The sequence below is a fragment of the Sorex fumeus genome, unplaced genomic scaffold (assembly GCF_029834395.1).
Source record: "Sorex fumeus unplaced genomic scaffold, SorFum_2.1 ptg000063l, whole genome shotgun sequence".
NCBI lineage: Eukaryota > Metazoa > Chordata > Mammalia > Eulipotyphla > Soricidae > Sorex > Sorex fumeus.
In genome coordinates this window covers 24,401,544-24,415,270 of record NW_026606120.1, presented here as the reverse complement: position 1 = coordinate 24,415,270, position 13,727 = coordinate 24,401,544, and the positions used below count along the sequence as shown (strand labels likewise).

Genomic DNA, 13,727 nt, shown 5'->3' with positions numbered 1-13,727 from the left:
AGGTGGTATCTTCCCATGTTGCCCCAATAGTGCCAAAGAGCTCCCAGTTCGTGGTCTTTCTGGGAATTCTCTTCTTAAACTTTGTAGCCCTTTCTCCCCACTCTGTGAAGCAGAATTTTGCACAAAGGAGATGGTGGTTTGATCCCCTTTGGAATTTTGGGACAACAGTGACATTGGTCAGGCAAGACCGTTGATTGAATATGATGTGGTCAATTTCGTTTTAGAACCATCCACCAGGAGACTCCCAGTTGGTGGTCTTTCTGGGAGTTCTCTTCTTAAACTTTAAAGTTTAGATTCGGCCTTCTGGAACTCTGAGTTACCATGGATGATGAACTCAGACAGTCACTCTCCCTGTGCATTCCATTCTAGGCCATGGGTCTTGATGTGGAGTTCTTCGGCTGATCTTCTCGATCTTATCTTGCCATTAAAATCACGACAATGATCTTGTAGAAGGTGTGGTCTTCTTTATAGAAATTCTCCAGCTCCATGTAGAACTTCTCAATTTCTCCTTCATCATAATCAGATGTTGGTGCATAGACAATGAAGGTTTGCAAAGTAGTCATTTGTTAATTATGTCTTTTATTTAAAATAAAGGAAATTTACTGTTTTATCAACTCCAAAATAGTAGGGCAAGGTTTATATTTATAGGCCAGAGAGATAATACAGGAGTAAGGAGTCACCCTCTTACTGGGGTTAGATGTGGCCAACCCTAGTTCAATCTCTCACACCAAATATGGTCCCCTGAGCATTGCCCAGAGTGATCCTTGAGCACAGAGCTACAGGAATAAGCCCTGAGTAAAGCTGGATATGACAAAATCTAAACATTTTATACTCAGTTTACTCCATTAAAAAGTATTTTGAGCCTGTATCTGTGCTGGTGCATGTAATGGTAACTCATTCTTTTGCAGCTTTTTTATTGCATGAAATGTATCACAATGTCTTGTCTATATTTTTATGTTGATGGGTAGTTTGATGGGCAGTTTAGGGCAGTTAACTTCCTTATTATTATATTTTTGCCTCAATTTTTTTCAATTACTCCTATGAATAAACTATGCATCCTTGAATAACTTAATGCTACTTTCAATTACCTACTACTACTTTGAATGCATCCTAAACTATATAAAAATCCTAAAATATTTCATTTACATTTTACTTGTTCACCTTCTTTTTGGCCATTGTCATAAATTGTGTTTTACTTTTATACATTTTTTCACATTATTTTTGCCCTTGTTTTAAAGTCTCCATTTACTTTTTTTTTTCTTAATATGCCTGTATTTTCAAGTTTTGGTGAATTCAATTATGACAACAAATCCTTTGTCATCTTGAGGTATACATTTTTAAATGCATGAATAATTCTAATATCTCCCCTCCACCACTTTAATTTTATTTTCTTTCACTTTAAACAGTCAAACAAATTGAGTTGAAAGGAAGGATCCTTAGTGATGATTTTCAGAAGGCAAGTAGTAGGAAAGATGGATGATACTCAATATATTTTTTAATAACACTTTATTTATTCTGATGCTGAGTTTGTATGGATCTGGTTCTGGTGAATGACAACTTTGATCAGAAAAATTAGGTTTGACAATAAAAAGGCATTTGGAAATAAATATAGAAACCTAACATGCATAATAGAAGATCTAAGAAGAAAACTAGAAGAAAGACAATAATTAGATATACTTACAGGCCCATTTTTTTTTGAGCTAAGAAATTTAAGAGACATAAATCCACTTATGAATTCATGAGAAAAGACACATTTCTGGGACAAATCTTGAAACATTTCTGAAAGCACAGATAAATTTCAAAAAAATCACAGAGAAAAATTTCCAAAATTTTCTGAACAAAAGTTACAGTGACAGGGGCTGGAGCAATAGCACAGCAGGTAGGGCATTTGCCTTGCACACAGTCGACCCGGGTTCGATTCCCAGCATCCCATATGGTCCCCCGGCACAACCAGGAGTGATTACTGAGTGCAAAGCCAGGAGTAACCCCTGAGCATTGCCGGGTGTCACCCAAAAAACAAATAAAATAAGATAAAATAAAGTTACAGTGACAAATAATGTTTTTGTAATCATCATTCAATTTTTCATTTGTGAAAGAAAGAGACAATGATTAAATAATTATTCTTCTGGAGAAGGAAGAGTGAAGTATTACTCAAGCACTGAATATATACTTTGTCTAAAATGATTAAAACTATATTTTGAACAGTAGGGTTCAGATTAAATATTAATCTTATATTCTGAGAAAAAAGTGGAGACAGTTTCTCCAATCAAAAAATAAACATAGGTGCCAGAGAGATAATAAGATGCTTGTGTTTAATGTGGCCAACCTGAGATTAATCCCCTGAGTTAAATTCTCAGTGTCCTCTGAACACTGCCAGGACTGAGTAACCCCTGAGCACAGAGTCAGCAGTAAGCCCTGAGCACCATCGGGTATGCCCTGCAAGAAAAGAAAGAACCACAAAGTTGATTTCAAGATGGAAACTGTGAACATTAAGTTTTTTGATGTGACTTGTTGCCATACATGCATGTAAGCATGATCATGTTCACAGCTCAGGGGTACTTTTTGTGCTGACGTAAATCCATGTACATGAACCCTTAAACGTTCATATGTCTAAAACACAAATTCCTGAAATAGAGAAAAATATAATGCAATATGTCGCAGAACCAACATCCTGTAGTAACGGCACTACCTACAGAGATGTAGGTTGGTGGTCTTTAAAAAGTAAATTTCACTAAATTATTATTTATTAAGACAAGTGGGCTGAAGCAATAGCACAGCGGGTAGGGCATTTTCCTTGCACATGACTGACCCTGGTTCGATTCCTCCATCCCTCTTGGAGAGCCTAGCAAGCTACCAAGAGTATCCTGTCTGCACAGCAGAGCTGGCAAGCTTCCTGTTATGCCAAAAACAGTAACAACAAGTCTCAAAATGGAGGCGTTACTGGTGCCTGCTTGAACAAATTGATGAACAAAGGGAGGACAGTGCTATAATACTATTAAGACAAGTAATTCACTCTGTTACCTCAGCATTTGTTGTATTCTTGTCTATATTTGATCAGGAAAATAAGCTTTCCCTAAAACTCTCTTTTGAGACTAAGATTTTAATTGGTTTTCTTCTTCCTCTTCTTTAGTATTTTAGACTTGCAAAACTTCTGTATTGCTATTATTTTTGAAATTTATTTCTTCCTGGTAGTCTGTCAAGTTTATAACAGTAAAGATGTCCTTGTTTAAGAAATATATGTATTGTCTGAATGTAAAATTTTAAAAATAGATTGCTAAAGAATTATTATAATTTATAATCATTTAGTTGATTTGAACCAGAATTATTTTATGTTAGTTTGAAATCTATCTAAATATAATCAATTTAATAAAAAAAATTTCAGAGCAATGTTTATCATTATAGTAGAAATATATGATCATTATCCTGCACTAATTTTAGTTGTTTTTGGAGATGCTTTACGTGGTCAGCATTTATGCTTGCAACATTAAAATTATCACTGAACAGAATGTGTAAGCCCATTTGACTTTCAGCACATTTGCCTTAAATGTGTCTTAAAGTTAGATTATTTTTTTCAAACAACAGAACATAATGAAATTTTCCAAGTCAGAAGAAATATGGATATCAAATATTTGCCTTTCAAGAACAAGAATGAAATAATTAGATGAGTTCAATAGGAATGAATGTTACATTTATAATATGATTTAAGAAATTCAATCCGTGAGTTTGTAGTATGCAATATTTTACTCCTTCCTTCTTTGTTATGAGAATTAAATTGATATAAGATAGATTACCTTGATTTAAAAAAAATAATGTGTACTAGATTCCTCGTTAGGAAAATGAAGATGGCAAAGCAGATAGGCCCACCTGTTAGTATATTAAGTTGAACAAAATGTAGTGATTACAAAAGAGTAGCTGAAATATATTGTAAAGAAGATAAGAGTTTGTATGACACAGTTTGCTTCTCCAGACATTCTGAACTTGAATCTCCAGCTCTGGTGGTAATGTTCCTTTCTTGCTAGTTTGGGAAGCAAAGTTTCCACATAGAAGTTTCATCTTCTGGTATCAAGAAGAAAAAGGAGGCCTGAATAACCTTTGCGAATCAGCTGTTCTTCCAATGCCTCTACCTCAGCATAATCCTAATGGCAAAGTGCTGTGTTTAGGGGTTCTGCCACCCTTCAGCAATGTATCCAGTACAATGTATCCAGTACATTTAGTGACAATGAGGGCACCTCTGATTATGATCATGTTCAATTAAATTCAGCTGGTAGGGCATTTGCCTTGCACGTGGCCAACCTGGCAAACCCAGGTTCAATTCCTCTACCCCTCGCAGAGTGCCTGGCAAGCTACCAAGAGTATCTTGCCAGCACAGCAAAACCTGGCAAGCTACCATGACATATTCAATATGCCTAACACAGTAACAACAAATTTCAAAATGGAGACATTACTGGGCCCGCTCGAGCAAATCAATGAACAATGGGAGGACAGTGACAGTGACAGCTAAGACAAAGGTGCTGGAGCGATAGCACAGCGGTAGGGTGTTTGCCTTGCAAGCGGCTGGACTGGACGAGCCGGCTTTGATTCCTCTGCCCCTCTCGAGAGCCTGGCAAGCTACTGAGAGTATCTCGCCCACATGGCCAAGCCTGGCAAGCTATCCGTGACGTATTAGATATGCCAAAACCAGTAACAACAAGTTTCACAATGGAGACATTACTGGGCTGGCTCGAGCAAATCGATGAGAACAAGTAGAGGACAGTGACAGTGACAGTGAAGACAAAGTGAAGACATTAGTGCTTTTATTTATTTTTTGCTTCAGCTATTGCATACCATTTATTAATATGAGGTGGTTCCCCACATTGCATTAAAAGTGGCTTGAGGGTAGTCCCTAGCATCCCAAAACCAAAAAGAAAGGAAAATCAAAGCAAAAAGGGAAAAAGACTTCAATAGCAAAATTGTCCCCCAAAGATTAGGGGCTCTAAGTTTCTGCACTGAATCTAATGTATATATTATATGTACGATGTATGTCAGACATGTATATAATGTATGTATGGTGTATATCAGACATGCATATATTGTATTGTGATGTACATCAGACATACATATATGGCATATAAGTAAGCCAAGAACTATCAATGCTCTGGGGGGACAGGAATAAAACACAGCATCCACCGTGAAGACAGATGATTTGAGAAGAGTAGGTTCTGTCGCCCAAGCACTGTGAGGTTGGGCCATGTGGACGGTCCTGAATTCTGTGTTCACAGGCCTGTTGGCTTTCCTGGGGATGGGAGCCATAGTCCTGTCACCCCCAAACACAGTACCCTCACTGTCCAGTACCTAGATTATGGGCCACACTTCCTCATCAAATTATTTGAATGATGACTTTTAAAGAACCAAGTGGCAAGGCCAGAGAGGGAGTGTAGCAGGTGAGTCACTTGGCTTGCATGCAGCCAATCAGGTTTGATCCTGAGACCTCATCTGATCCCTGAGCCCAGAACCAGGAGTAAGCTTGAAGCAGTAGCAGGAGTAAGCGCTGAGCACTGTCAGGAGCAATCTCTGAGAACTCCCAGGAGTAATCCCTGAGCACAACGCCAAATTACTCTTCAGCTCTGCCAAGATGGATGCCTGAACACAGAGCCAGGAAAAAGCGGTGATCACCGTGGAATGTGGCTCCAAGAGCCGAGCACAGCTAGCTGGGAACGCCCTCCACCACACCCCAAGCAAAACAAAATAAAACTAACAAAGGAAAAGTGGCAGAGGAACCGTTCTGGCGTCCCTGAGCTTGCAGGCGGGAGCTGCAGTGCCTCTCCTTAATCTGGTTGCTCACCGGTCCCAAGGAGAACGGGCAGAGGGTGCGGGGTGACCTGATGCCCGCGGTGCAGGTGCACGCTGTCCCTCCTCCGTGCCCGCGCGTCCTCGTGTCCCAGGCCCTGTTCCCTAAGGTCTCCCGCTCCTCCTCTTGCAGACGCCCCCGGAGCAGACGCCGACACGCTCCGCGCGGGAAGAAGCGGCTTCACCGGCTGCCTGTCGGCGGTGCGCTTCGGGCCAGCGGCTCCCCTGAAGGCGGCGCTACGCCCCGCAGCCCCTGCCCGGGTCAGGGTCCGAGGCCACGTGAGCGCAGTGTCCGGCTGTGCTGGGCGCTCGGGGTCCGGCGCCCCTGCACGCCAGGCCACCCCGCTCGCCGGCGGTGCAGGTGCGTACCCTCCGCCCAGGTGCATGGGCCACGCGCGGTCGGCCTGTAGCCCCCGGGCTCTGTCCCTCCGCACCTTCCTGACCGCTCTGTAGCCTCGCCTCCCTCCTCTGCGTGGCTGTCCGCATCCTTTGCAGTGCTTCTGTTTTAAATGTGGGTTTCCCCCTCTCAGAAGCCCTCCTTTCCTCTCGACTCGGTCGTTATCCCTTTTTCTGCTGTAGGTCGTTCAGGAGCAACAGATGAGGGAGAGCCCCTAGTTAATGCGGACAGACCTGATTCCGCGGTCATTGGAGGTAAGGAGGCCTAGAATGACCACGCCTCCCGTTGTTCCCCAAGTCAGAATAACCCTGTACCTAGCTGGGAAGAACGGGTCCCATCCTGCAAGGACCATAGCAGGCCATAAGGATTTGTTTGACGCAGGAATGTTATGTAGCAACCCAGCTCCTCTGGACATGCTAGAAGAAGGAAATCTTTCTTTTTTAAAGATTGTGTTAAAATGACACGGTTTCCAAAGATATTCATAGTTGATGTTTAGACAAGCAGGGTTCCAGCATGGCCCTATCCCCATGCCCCCACCAGAATCCCCTTCCCTCACCAGTGTCCCCAGGTTACCTACAGATGGCCTCCTTGCCAGGCACATTGTTAGGCCGGGTTGTTGTAGTTTGGATCTCATGTTTTCAGACTCGTTGGGTGTGTCGTTTGTCTATAGAGCAATACCACTTCTCTGCATCACTGGTGTATCAGAGGCCCTCAGCCTTGCCTTCACCTGAAGATCCTAATGAAGGATAGCTGAAAGACACTAAACTAAGGAGCATAGTTGCATTTGCAAGTTGCCATTTATATTTAAATATTTCTCAGCATGTATTTATTTAAGAGGTATTTATTTTTATTTGTTTGATTTGACATAGAGTCTTACACAGCTCAGTCTATTGACCTAAAACATTTTGAAATTAGATTAAAACTAAAGTATATATCAAGACAAAGAGCTAAACTATGCGAGCAGCAATTTTCTTTCTTTTTTGTTTTTTTGGGTCACACCTGATGATGCTCAGGGATTACTCCTGGCTCTCCACTCACAAATTACTCTGGCCGTATTCAGGAGACCAAATGGGATGCTGAGGATCAAACATAGGAAAGCCAAATGTAAGACAAATACCCTACTCACCGTACTATCACTCAGGCCCCAAGTAGTAATTTTCTTAAGTGTGAAAATACGTAACTAGGACCAGGAATGTAGCTCAAGTGGTTATTCCTGGCATAGGCATGGCCTTGCATTCTATACTCTTTGCTGATCGCAAGGGTGTGGTTTGGTGGCTACAGGCGGAAAGCAAAAAGCTGGTTGGCCCTCACCAATGCAGCAAGAATCACTAGGATTGTGGGACTGGCCCCACCTGTAATTCCTTTTCAGCTGGGTTTGATATCTCACACGCATACATATAGTACATATAAATATATTGTCCTGGATTAATTTTATATTAGGTTATGTATATTTGAAGAAGTAAAAACTCAATGTAAATATATAAATATGTTCTTGAAATAGACTTTTCTCCGGTCTGAAAAATAAATATTCAATTTTCCTTCAATTATCCCTACTTACCATACAAAGAACACATACACTCTTTTAAGGACATTACTGAAATGCTAGTTCCTTATAAACTCTGCTGAGTAGGAAGTAAATTGTTCTCCATTTGATAGCTGTCCACAGTAAGAAAATTGTGCCCAGGCTGGGTCATCTGGCTGGGTGCCCACTGTTTAGCCAGACTGGACACCAGCTCAGAATGGATCTCCTCATTTTGCTTACTTTCTTCTGGACACCAATATTTTCCCCCAAATTGGCATAGTATTCAGACTTTTTTTTTAATGTGTTAGCAAATATAGGCTGGAATGCTCATGTTTTGATTCCTATATCAAAATCTTTTATTTTTTGCAGTGAGTGTAGTATGGAATCCCAATTACATAATTCTAAGAATAAAAAGTATCTTACTTATAATGTACACTTAAAGGGATTCCTTTCATGTTAAAATCTGAATTAAACCTTGAAACATTGTTTACTTTTTCATTTGGTTTTTGGGGTCACACAGCAGTGCTGAGGATGAATTCCTGGCTCCAAACTCTGGGATCGTTCTTGGCAGGGCTCAGGAGACTATATGGAATTGTGGGATTCAAATCTGGTTTGGCTATGTGCAGGCAAGTGCCCTACCTACTGCATTATCTCTCTGAACCTCTAGTTTATTTGTAAAGAAATGACTCAACTATAATGTAAAAGCCAATTTAAGACAATGTGATTTGTATCTTCAGAATAGTAATCCAAGATGATAAAATTGCACAATATCCTCAAATTTGGTACCCACTTACTAGGAAGAACACAGATAGTAGTCAAATGTATGATAGAACAAAAGACATGGTCCCTAGAACTTCATTGCTTTTATCCAAATATCATTGGCTGGATATGAAACATTAAGTCTCACCAGTGTTGTTTCCCTGAGGAATCCTACTTGTATCTTGACAGACGGAATGAAGAATGAGATCAAGGAAGCTCTTGAGAATGTAACAACCCAGATCAATATTCCTGGGTCCTCTTGCTATCTGCCACACATCTGTGCAGTGGTGTCACGGATTGTTCCCTAGTGTCTTGGCTACTGAGATCATTTACTTGTCAAATCCAAGTATTTGTGTAATTGCTAATAGATTCCACTTAATGCTTAAGGGATGTTATCAGTGAGTGGATTTTTCTACATTTTGCACTTTATTGTTTTCTCTCATTGAAAGGTAAGAATGGTATAGAAAATAAAATGTTACAGGAAAGAAGGATTAGCTTTAACTATCTTCAAACCTGGTAAATCAAGGATCACAAAGGTTTACTAATATTGTATATGGGCAAATAAACTTGTCAAAAGCACATTACACTGGAGTTGCTGATAGGAAGGTAATGGAGGGAATCAGATGCATTTTTGCCAATTATCTCATCCTTTCCAGCTAGTGAATGAAGAAAGGTTAATTTAGAATCCTACTTAACCTCACAAAACAAACAAAACTGATCAACCATGGCCAGAGAGACAGAACAGCAGATAGGATGTTTGCATTGTTCATGGCTGACCTGAATTTGATCCTTGGCATCCCAAATGGGACCTCAAGCACTGCCAATAGTTATCCCTAAACACAGAGTCAAAGTAAGCCCTGAGCACCATTGGTTGTATCCTCAAAACAAGAAAAGTAGTCAATCATATACATAAAATCCTAGATGTTTTAGTGTATGGTGACAAGTGTATAATCAAGGAATCTTATAATTGTTATTGTTTTTTTTAAATAACACTGCAGTATCTCCATTTAAATGGAGTTTACCTAAAACATAGTCTACCCAAACTTCACCCAAAGAACTTTGGGTCTGTTGTATTCCACTTACATTGAAGTCTATTATTACATTACCATTTACTATTTTAGGATAATATACTAAAGAAACTAAGTATATAATATAAATTTTGAATCATGTAGTTAAGCAGTAACATATTTTATAGTATTATGTCATTAACCTGAATGAGACCAGTTGTAGTTACTGGTTTTGGCATATCGAATACACAGCGGATAGCTTGCCAGGCTCTTCCGTGCGGGCGGAATACTCTCGGTAGCTTGCCAGTCTTAACCTGGTCAGACTTCTTCCTGAAGATCATGAACGATCGGTTTGAGGCCCTTCATGTTCCCGGAGCGAACAGATGCCATTGGGCTACACTAGCACGCGACAGGGACAAATGGAGACGTTACTGGCGCCCGCTCGAGCAAATCGACGACTAACGGGAAGTTAAGTGATTTTAAGTGATAAGTGATGTCATTAACCTATGATTACTATCATTTTTTCATCATCCTGTTAATCGTCGATTGCCTCGAGCAGGCCCCAGTAACGTCTCTTTCATCCTAGCCCTGAGATTATATTCACGGCTCTTTAGGAGAATGAGACCCATCATTGTTACTGGTATTTGGCATATTTGGTAGACCACGGGGAGTTTGCCAGACTCTGCCCTGTGGGCAGGCTACATTCGATAGCCTGCAAGTTTGTCCAAAGTAGGAATGAGATAATAAGATGTTCTCGTCCGGGATCTTGATTTTATAGCCTCTGAGTCTTGGCCGTGTAATCCCATCAGCGGCCAAGACTCAGAGACTATGATTACTATCAAGTCTCATAAAAGTATATTGACTAGAGCTTTTTTATATCTTGATTTGATATAGATTGAATATCTGTTCTATAACAATATGACATTTTCAGTTAGCAGTTTAATGTTAATAGCATGGAAATTTTAATATCACTAATGCAGTTATAAGTGATTTTTTAAAAATAATACTTCTATCCAGGAATTCCACCCCAAAATTCTTACTCTGCTGTGCAATTTAATATTGAGAATCATTATCATAGCCAAGATTTTCAATTCTTAAAAACATTTCCATTAAGATATGTCAAATAATTAACATATAACTATCAATATTTCTGCAAATAGACTATCATATTATCTATTATCTGTTGATGTATGATGAATTTTTACCCTTCTAACTATGTAATGCAACCCACATTTATTATATCACATTTTCTGTTGACTAGGAATTTGGTCATAGTTTAGCTGAATCTTCTGGTCAGTGACAGCATTAAGTATCATAAAGTTAGAAGGCTGAACAAATCAAGATTTTAAAATCTAGATTTTATTTCTGGCTGCTGTCAAGAGCTTGCATTTGGCACTCCGAATCTTTCAGCCTCTCCTTGCCACATCCTTTCTCCCAGCATGAATATTTGCCACCTATCAGTCTTCAGAAGGAGAGTCTCCAGTGAGACAATGCTAGAACACCATGTTAATGTATCTGGTAGTCACTGTCACTGTCACGGTCCTCCCGTTGTTCATCGATTTGCTCGAACTGGCCCAGTAACATCTCCATTGGAGACTTTGTTGTTACTGTGTTTGGCATATTGAATACATCACAGGGAGCTTGCCATGCTCTGCCATGCGGGCGAGATACTCTCAGTAGCTTGCCGGGCTCTCTGAGGGGGCGGAGAAATCGAACTCAGGTCGGCCATGTTGGCCGCGTGCAAGGCAAACGCCCTACCGCTGTGCTATTGCTCCTGTACATATAATGAAGTATATTTCTTATGTGCTATATTTTATTCATTAGAGACAAGACATAAGCCCTGCATATAAGCAATAGAAGGGGAGAAAAATATTGGTCTCCATGGATACAGATCCATTAAGACACCCCTTGGCCTCATACAGATACAAGATACACATGTTATACTACAGCAGTTCCAATAGTACAGCAGCAGTACTATTATGAGAATATTATGAGAATATTTACATCATTTGCTTGAGCGGGCCCAGTAACGTCTCCATTGGAAACTTTGTTGTTACTGTGTTTGGCATATCGAATACGTCATGGGGAGCTTGCCAGGTTCTGCCCTGCGGGCGAGGGGCAGAGGAATCGAACTCGGGTCGGCCATGTTGGCTGCATGCAAGGCAAACGCCCTACCGCTGTGCTATCACTCCAGCCCTTTACCTTTTTTACCTTTATTCACATCATACTGGAGCGATAGCACAGCGGTAAGGCATTTGCCTTGCATGCAGCCAACATGGCAGACCCGAGTTTGATTCCTCCACCCCTCTCGGAGAGCCCGGCAAGCTACCGGGAGTATTCGATATGCCAGACACAGTAACAACAAAGTCTCCAATGGAGACGTTACTGGGCCCGCTCGAGCAAATCGACGAACAACGGGAGGGCCTTTACCTTTACCTTTACTTTTAAAATAACCAATGCCTGCTTGCTTGTTAGCATGAAGAATGAGCCTTCTCTAAAAAGTCACACTTATGTATCTAAGGGTGAAGGCATTAGTATAAATTAGTATAAATTCAATAATCATATGTCTTTTGGATAAAGGTTTAAAACTTTAGATACATCTAAAAGTTGTATGGATTTACAAGTGAACTTAGTTTTATATGACTTTGTTTATGGATATATATGCTCATAGAAATTATTATATAGATATATGCACTTTGATATAAATTATGTTAAGGCAGTCAATTTGATTTTTAAAATGTAGGTTCCGAATTTATATTTTTAACATTCTTCTCTTTCTAGGAGTGATAGCAGTTGTGATATTAATCTTGATCTGCCTCACTGGCATAGTAATATGTATTTACCAACAGAGATGGTTACATCAGAAAAATGAGACAAAAATTCCTCCGAATGGAGACAATGCTGAGACTGCTCTGAAAAGTGAGCCCAACCTGCAAAGTTTAGTCACTGAAAGCCAGAAAGAGTACTTCTTCTGATCTGCAGCCATGCTTTATTTATTGCAATGATGACTTGCCTTTCTTGTTCAACCAGAGCCCGTCTTGACCTTCTGGAATAGGTGGTGACAATAATGCCCACAGCTAGTTGGCATATAGATGCACTCTGCTCAGGGCTTGTTTATGATATGTGGAACAGGGACTTTGTGTACTCATTAATCACTCCTTGGCATTTTCTCAGAATTCTGACATGATGTTATAAAATTGAATTGTATTTTGCATAATGACCTTGGATTTTAAATAGAAACATGGATTTACACTTCGTCTCTTAAAAATTTATCATTAAGGTTTATAAAGGTCAGGGCTGGACTTGGAGTTTTATGCCTTGTTCAAATCTGTGCTGTATTTTCTTCATCAATTAAAGACTGACATCTTTACCCCAGTAAGTTCTTCTTAGATGACCTCACCTGTATTTCCATTGTTCTGTGAAACAGAGTCCTGTGGTATTCTCCAAAGCCCTGAGAGGTAACAGATATTTAGTTTACTCTGGGCTGGGAACAACCCTCAAGCTTTATTAGTTGTGACCAAAAAACAAAGGAAGAAAAAATGAATGAAATGGGATGTTGAGAGCTTCAACAAACCATTTTGGACCAATGCCTCATCTGTGTTCTAAGGGGCACAGCACGTGCACTGAACTAACAGGACCCTTTCTTTCCAAAGTAAATGTCCTAGTAAAAAGTTCTGCATGTGACTTTCTAGGACCCTAGCTATGAAGACTCCTGCTTCTGAGTTGCTTCCCCAGCTGGCCTCTTCGATAAAGCACACCACAAAAAAACCAAAACCCCCATTGCTTTTGTTTTCAACTGCTCATAATCCAGAAATCAGCAAAGTGTTCCACCCCTACAGCCCTGTAAAGGCGTTTTCCCAGGATCTGCCAGGGTGTTTTCCTCTGCCTGTCTTAATACGTCCACTTACCCATCCAACTGTTCCAGCACCCGTACCGCCACGTTTACAGAGTCCACTTCTCTAATGAAGTTGGTTCATGGTCCACACCCTACTCAGGATTCCACCTAACACAAGCTCATTTAGCAAAATCACAACATTTAAAATAAAGCTTAAATTGCTCTAGTATCCTTAGGGCTCCATAACTCCCTAAATCATGATTATCTTTTTACAAAAGCTGTACTTTAATCAGTCAGCCTGGCCAGTGAGGAATCTCCAGATGAAGAAGAGACTATCTGGATGAAAAGTTTCTTGTTCTGTTCCCCACTGATTGGCTCTAA

At 40.3% G+C, this 13,727-nt stretch overlaps 1 pseudogene; it reads left to right on the top strand.

The window, feature by feature from the left end:
- Positions 1 to 12,486, top strand: part of LOC130035264 (contactin-associated protein-like 3) — a 199,287-nt pseudogene extending 186,801 nt beyond the window's left edge.
- Positions 12,487 to 13,727: the final 1,241 nt, after the last annotated feature.